Source organism: Bactrocera neohumeralis, chromosome 4 (assembly GCF_024586455.1).
Source record: "Bactrocera neohumeralis isolate Rockhampton chromosome 4, APGP_CSIRO_Bneo_wtdbg2-racon-allhic-juicebox.fasta_v2, whole genome shotgun sequence".
Lineage (NCBI taxonomy): Eukaryota > Metazoa > Arthropoda > Insecta > Diptera > Tephritidae > Bactrocera > Bactrocera neohumeralis.
Window position 1 is genome coordinate 31,392,618 of NC_065921.1, and position 5,764 is coordinate 31,398,381.

Here is a 5,764-nt window from a genome sequence, read left to right on the forward strand (position 1 = left end):
GCTGTGAAATGTTAACATTGTTTACACATACTTAGAACTTAAAACATAGAGAAGGTGCAAATTGAATTCTGTATGATGGTTCGGTTGGACGGCTAACAGAGCTGATAGAATTGAAGTAAGGGATTCACCATTCTAGCTGCTATTTAGCAGAAATGAGCACGAGAAGAGAATTGCTTTGAAGAAAAAATATACAAAGCCACATATGAGTGATTATTTTGTATCATATGAACCATTTTTTTGGAAAAATGGTAAAAATTATAACTTTTTTACAAAATCGGGAAAAATTAAATAAAAAATAATTTTAAATAAATTATTATTTCAAAAAAGTTTTATTTATTTTAACTATTACAAAAGAATATGTGCCAAATGAACTTAAATGTGCTCATATAAACACGTATTGAGTCATTCTTTTCATTTCTCAAAAAAAAATTGATGACCCTCAAGAAATATGCATATTCGCATTATTTCGTTATCATTTCCAGTTTTGTAGCACTAGAATTTCTATGGCATATACATACATATATTATACGTACATATGTACAAAGATTCATAAGGGAATAACAAGTGCCGCACGCGTCTTTTCGCATTGTCACGGGCAACCAATGGCCGAAGCTCAAAAGAAACCGAAACAAACTATCAAATGATTGCGCATAGGACCATACATCTTTCGTAGAACTTTTCTCTCGAAAACTCGCGACGTCGTCTCATCAGTTGTTATCATCGTCCAAACCTCTGCACCATTTAGCAGGACGGGAATTATGAGTGACTTATAGAGTTTGGTTTTTGTTCGTCGAGAGAGGACTTTATTTCTCAATTGCCTAACTCAGTCTAAAGTAGCATCTTTTGGCAAGAGTTATCCAGCGTTAGATTTCCAGGCTGACATTGTTGGTGGTGTTTACACTGGTTCCAAAATAGACGAAATTATCTACGACTTCAAAGTTATGACTGACAACGGTGACGTGAGAGCCAAGCCGCGAGTGCGACGACTGTTTGTTTTATGACACGAGATATTTCGTCTTGCCCTCGTTCACTACCAGACCCATTTGCTTTGCTTACTTGTCCAGTCTGGAGAAAGCATAACTAACGGCGCGGGTGTTGAGGCCGATGATATCAATATATCAAAGATTGTACCTGCTCGATTAAGTTCTACAGCTGGAATTATTTTCTCCAGCAGCAGATTGAAGAAGTCGCACGATAGAGAGTCGCCTTGTCTGAAACCTCGTTTGGTATCGAACGGCTCGGAGAGGCTCTTCCCGATCCTGACGGAGCTTTTGGTGGTGCTCAACGTCAGTTTACTTAGCCGTATTAGTTTTGCGGGGATACCAAAGGTAGCTCCTTTTCGTGCTGTCGAAAGCAGCTTTGAAATCGACGAAAAGGTGGTGTGCGTCGATTCTCTTTTGACGGGTCGTTACCAAAATTTGCCGCTTGGTAAATACCTGGTCGGTTGTTGATTTGCCAGGTCTAAAGCCACACTGATAAGGTCCAATCAGTTTGTTGACGTTGGGTTATAATCTTTCACACAATACGCTCGATAGAACCTTATACGCGATGTTGAGCATACTCCTTATCAGTTCTTCGCCGCCGTGTTTAAATAGTTCGGCCGGCAATCCATCGGCCCCCGCTGCTTTGTTGTTCTTCAGACGGGTAATTGCTATTCAAACTTCTTCATGGTCGGGCAATGGAACGTCTGCTCCATCGTCATCGATTGGGGAATCGGGTTCGCCTTCTCCTGGCGTTGTACGTTCACTGCCATTCAGCAGGCTGGAGAAGTGTTCCCTCCATAATATAAGTATACTCTAGGCATCAGTGACTGGGTCATCTTTGGGGATTCTACAAGAGTATGCTCCGGTTTTGAAACCTTTTTTCGCTGCAATTTTTCGTAGAATTTTCGAGCATTACCCCTGTCGGCCAGCTTGTCAAGCACTTCATACTCATGCACTTCGGCCTCTTTCTTTTTCTGTCTGCAAATGCGTCTCGCTTCCCTCTTCAACCTTTGGTATCTATCCTATCCCGTACGTATTGTGGTCGATCGTAGCGTTGTGAGGTAGTCAGTCTGTTTTCTCTCCGCTGCAACAGGACACTGCTCGTCGTACCAGCTGTTCTTTTGCATTTTCCGAAAACCAATGGTTTTAGTTGCAGCTGTACGATGGTGCTTGAAATGCCATCCCACAGTTACCTTATACCAAGCAGAAGTGCAAGTCGAGTCGAAAATCGTTCGGATATCAGTTGTGATTACAGCTTCTCGACGTTGAACCTTCCTTGTGATTGCTAGCGTGCGTTTTTTGCTGCACAGAGGAGGGTGCGAATCTTGTACAAGATAGTGGTCCGAGTCGATGTTAGGTCTCAGTCGTTGTCCCGTCCATCGCATTTCTTGGACGTCGGTGGTGTCAGCCTTCACTCTACCAAGGGCATCAACCAGCAGGGCAGCGGCACCTTCCTAATTAAGGGAACGTGCATTCCAGGTGCATGCCCATAAATCGTAGACCTTATTTTTCATGTTTGTTATCAAAAGGGGGGTGTCTCTTCCTAGGCTGTTTATGCTTTTTCATTGGTATATTTTTTTACGTGGCGGGTCCCAAGCCCTGCGCACAACCCTGTGTAGGGGATATTTCGTCTTCTTACTAGACAGAGGATACTTGGTCAAAGATCGGAAGTCGTGAGCTGCTTGAGCCATATGTAAAAGAATCGTTTCTGGCCACTCCCAAGTTAATGGTGATCAGAGAACTTTCCTCAATTGCGTGAACTTCTACATATGACTCCATACATCAGAGATTCTTTACCGAATGTTTAATTCCGCAGTTTATTAGGGTATTGAAATCCCACTTCCACCCGCGAAGGAAATTGCAAATGAAAAATTGGTTGTACCAATTACTTTAATTTGGTTTATATTTAAAATACAATACAATTTCAAATTTATATACATAAATGTTATCGGTACGGCCGAGTTTAATTAATTGCACTGCGAAATTGTTGCATAATCGAATTGATCGCTCACAGCAATCGGGTTGAGACGAAATCTGGCGAATATCCAATTGTATGGTGCGTTGACACGGCATAAAACAGAGCGTAACGTGTTGATGATCGAGTTGTGAGTGTCGAATTGAGTCTGCTTTCCCGTTGCCCATCCTTTTTGTTGAGTGGGTTGTTGTACAGATGTGTTGAGTTGTGCTGTAGTGTCATCAGCTGTGGTGAATTGGGCTGTTGTATTAGGATGCGCCAGTTTTACCGGGTAGAGGGGGTGGATGCTTAACTCATTTAAACAACGAATAATAATCATTATCAGCATTCATTTCTGAGCCTCTTTCACCCAATATCGAATAGTTATCATTCCTGTTGCCGGTAAATTCATCGGCTAGCGTTGTAGAACATTTTCGTTCTACAATATCTTTTTTATAATTATTATTTTTATTCTGCTGGTATAAATCTTCAGCTGGCGTTTTAGGATTTTCTTGTGCTAAGTAGTTAAATTTTGTATTTTTATATTCTTATTTGATTTTTCACCATTGTCTTTTTATTTTATTTTGCCGGTAAGAACTGCGGCTGGCTGGCGTTGTAGAACATTTTTGTTCCACAATTTTAATATTTTTTTATTTTTAATATTGCCGGTACTTTCTTCGGCTGACGTCTTAGGACTTTCTTGTCCCAAGGTGTTTACTAAAATTAAATCTTTTAGAAAATGTATTTTTTCTATTTTTTATTTCCATAAATTAGTTTCCGATTTGGAATATCTATTGTGGCTCCGATTTTATTTAAGAAATTAATTCCCACAGAGAACGTATGTGTGTATATCATAGAGAAGGTTCACATTTCAGATATCGTAACTTTTCGCAAGGGTACTCGGCAGAGATGAGGGAGTTTCACCACAGCCAAATTATAAACGTGTTTCACCAAAGTTTTGCATCAGGGGTCTCGAAAATAGCAGAATTGAGCATTTTCAGTGTTAAATGAGAAAAATAATGCTAATTTCAATGTAAAGAAATGTACGCCTACAGATTCGTTTATGATCGGTATATATGTATGTATTTGGTATCAAAGCAAATATTTAGTACATAAATATGTATGGATGTTAAAATTTACATACATATATGTATATTTCATGATGATTCCATAAAATCATTAAAAATATACATACATATGTGTAATAGAGTAAGGTTTGTATTATTACCCAAATAATTAATATAGGTCTATGGTAATTACTTTTAAATTTATACATTTACATTAAAAATTTTGCTATCATCTTCAAAGATCAAGCGGTCGTACATATTCAAGTACTCATATATAATTATGTGTGAGTGTAAACAAATATGACAGACCATACGCATAAGGTTGTTAATTTGTCTACATGCAATATACATGCATACACTGTAAATATATACATATGTACACTCAATGTTTCATGCGAAATTTCCGTTGACACGGGCAACCAATGGCGAAGCTCACGTTTTTTGCTTGCATGTCAAAGAGTCAATCTGTCGAAGGATTGACGCGACGTCAAAACTTTGAAATATTGTGTTGTTGGTAGAAAATCCGAGCTGTGCCGAAAAAATAATCGAAAGATCGCCGACTGTCACCGCTTCCTTTGCCGCTCTAACAGCTTCGCCCAGAATCTAGCGTAAATATGTATGTTTAATATGAGGGTGTATACATATCGACGCAGATTTTTGCGAGCCACGAAAAAATATTTTTGAAATGACAAATATTTTAAGTAAACAAGAACTATGTTGCCACTTTTGTCACTTCTTTCTGTGTTTAGCGAGTTTACGGGGTTGTCAGTTTTCCCTTCTAGAACAAATTTCAGAAAGTTGTTCAATTTATGAGTTTTAGCGACCATTTGGCTGCCATATTGATTTGTGACGCTGCTGATGGTGTTTGAGACGATTGTTGTTTTTGTAGAACAATGTCTTTAGTTTTTCCGTGTGACATATTTATGTAGGTCTGTGGCAATGATCGATTCTTGACATTTGATAAATCGATTATTTTACGAGAAAACTCGATTCTCGAGTAGAATCCGAATCGAGTTTACCATCCCTACTGGCAGCCATCGCGGGCACATATAATAACCACCGCACAATAGCCACCACAAAAAAAATGATTTTTTTTTTTTTTTAAATTGAAAAGGTAATTTAATTACAATTACAATTTATATATATAGCACTAACGGTTAAGCCATCCGATTTTTTTTCCATGTTATTTATATGGAAAACAGAAAATTTGAAACAGGCACCTCTTAATATTAATATTAAGAGCTCATCTTTTGAGTGACTTTCTTTTTCACATTTTCGAAAGTTTTTAGCCTGTTTTTCAGTTGAAAAAAAAGGTTGACTCAGAATGACACACCCTAATATGTATATATAGTGCTGAGCATAATTTTTATTCCATGTTCAGCCCTGTTCAAGCGCAACCGTTAAAATTTCTCATTTCGAGCCAAAAGTGGAGAAACTCCTCCATCTCGACCGAGTTAGCCAAAAATATTTTTACGTTCTTAGCGCCGTGAACCTTATCTATGAATCATAGACTATGATAAACGTTCTCTGTCCATATTGTACGTTCTCTGAAAGAAACTGTTACGAACAAGAAACAGAACAGAAGAAAATAGTATAAAACAAAGTACGTGAAATCAGCTCTGCGCTCGGCTCGGCTTTGAGCGTCCACTCTGTAGGCACCCTGATACTATTCATTTGGACGTATGTTCAATGATTGCTGATTTAATTCAACGAATGTAAGTTAAAAAAAAATCCTATCTGATTAAGCGATTTACTGTATA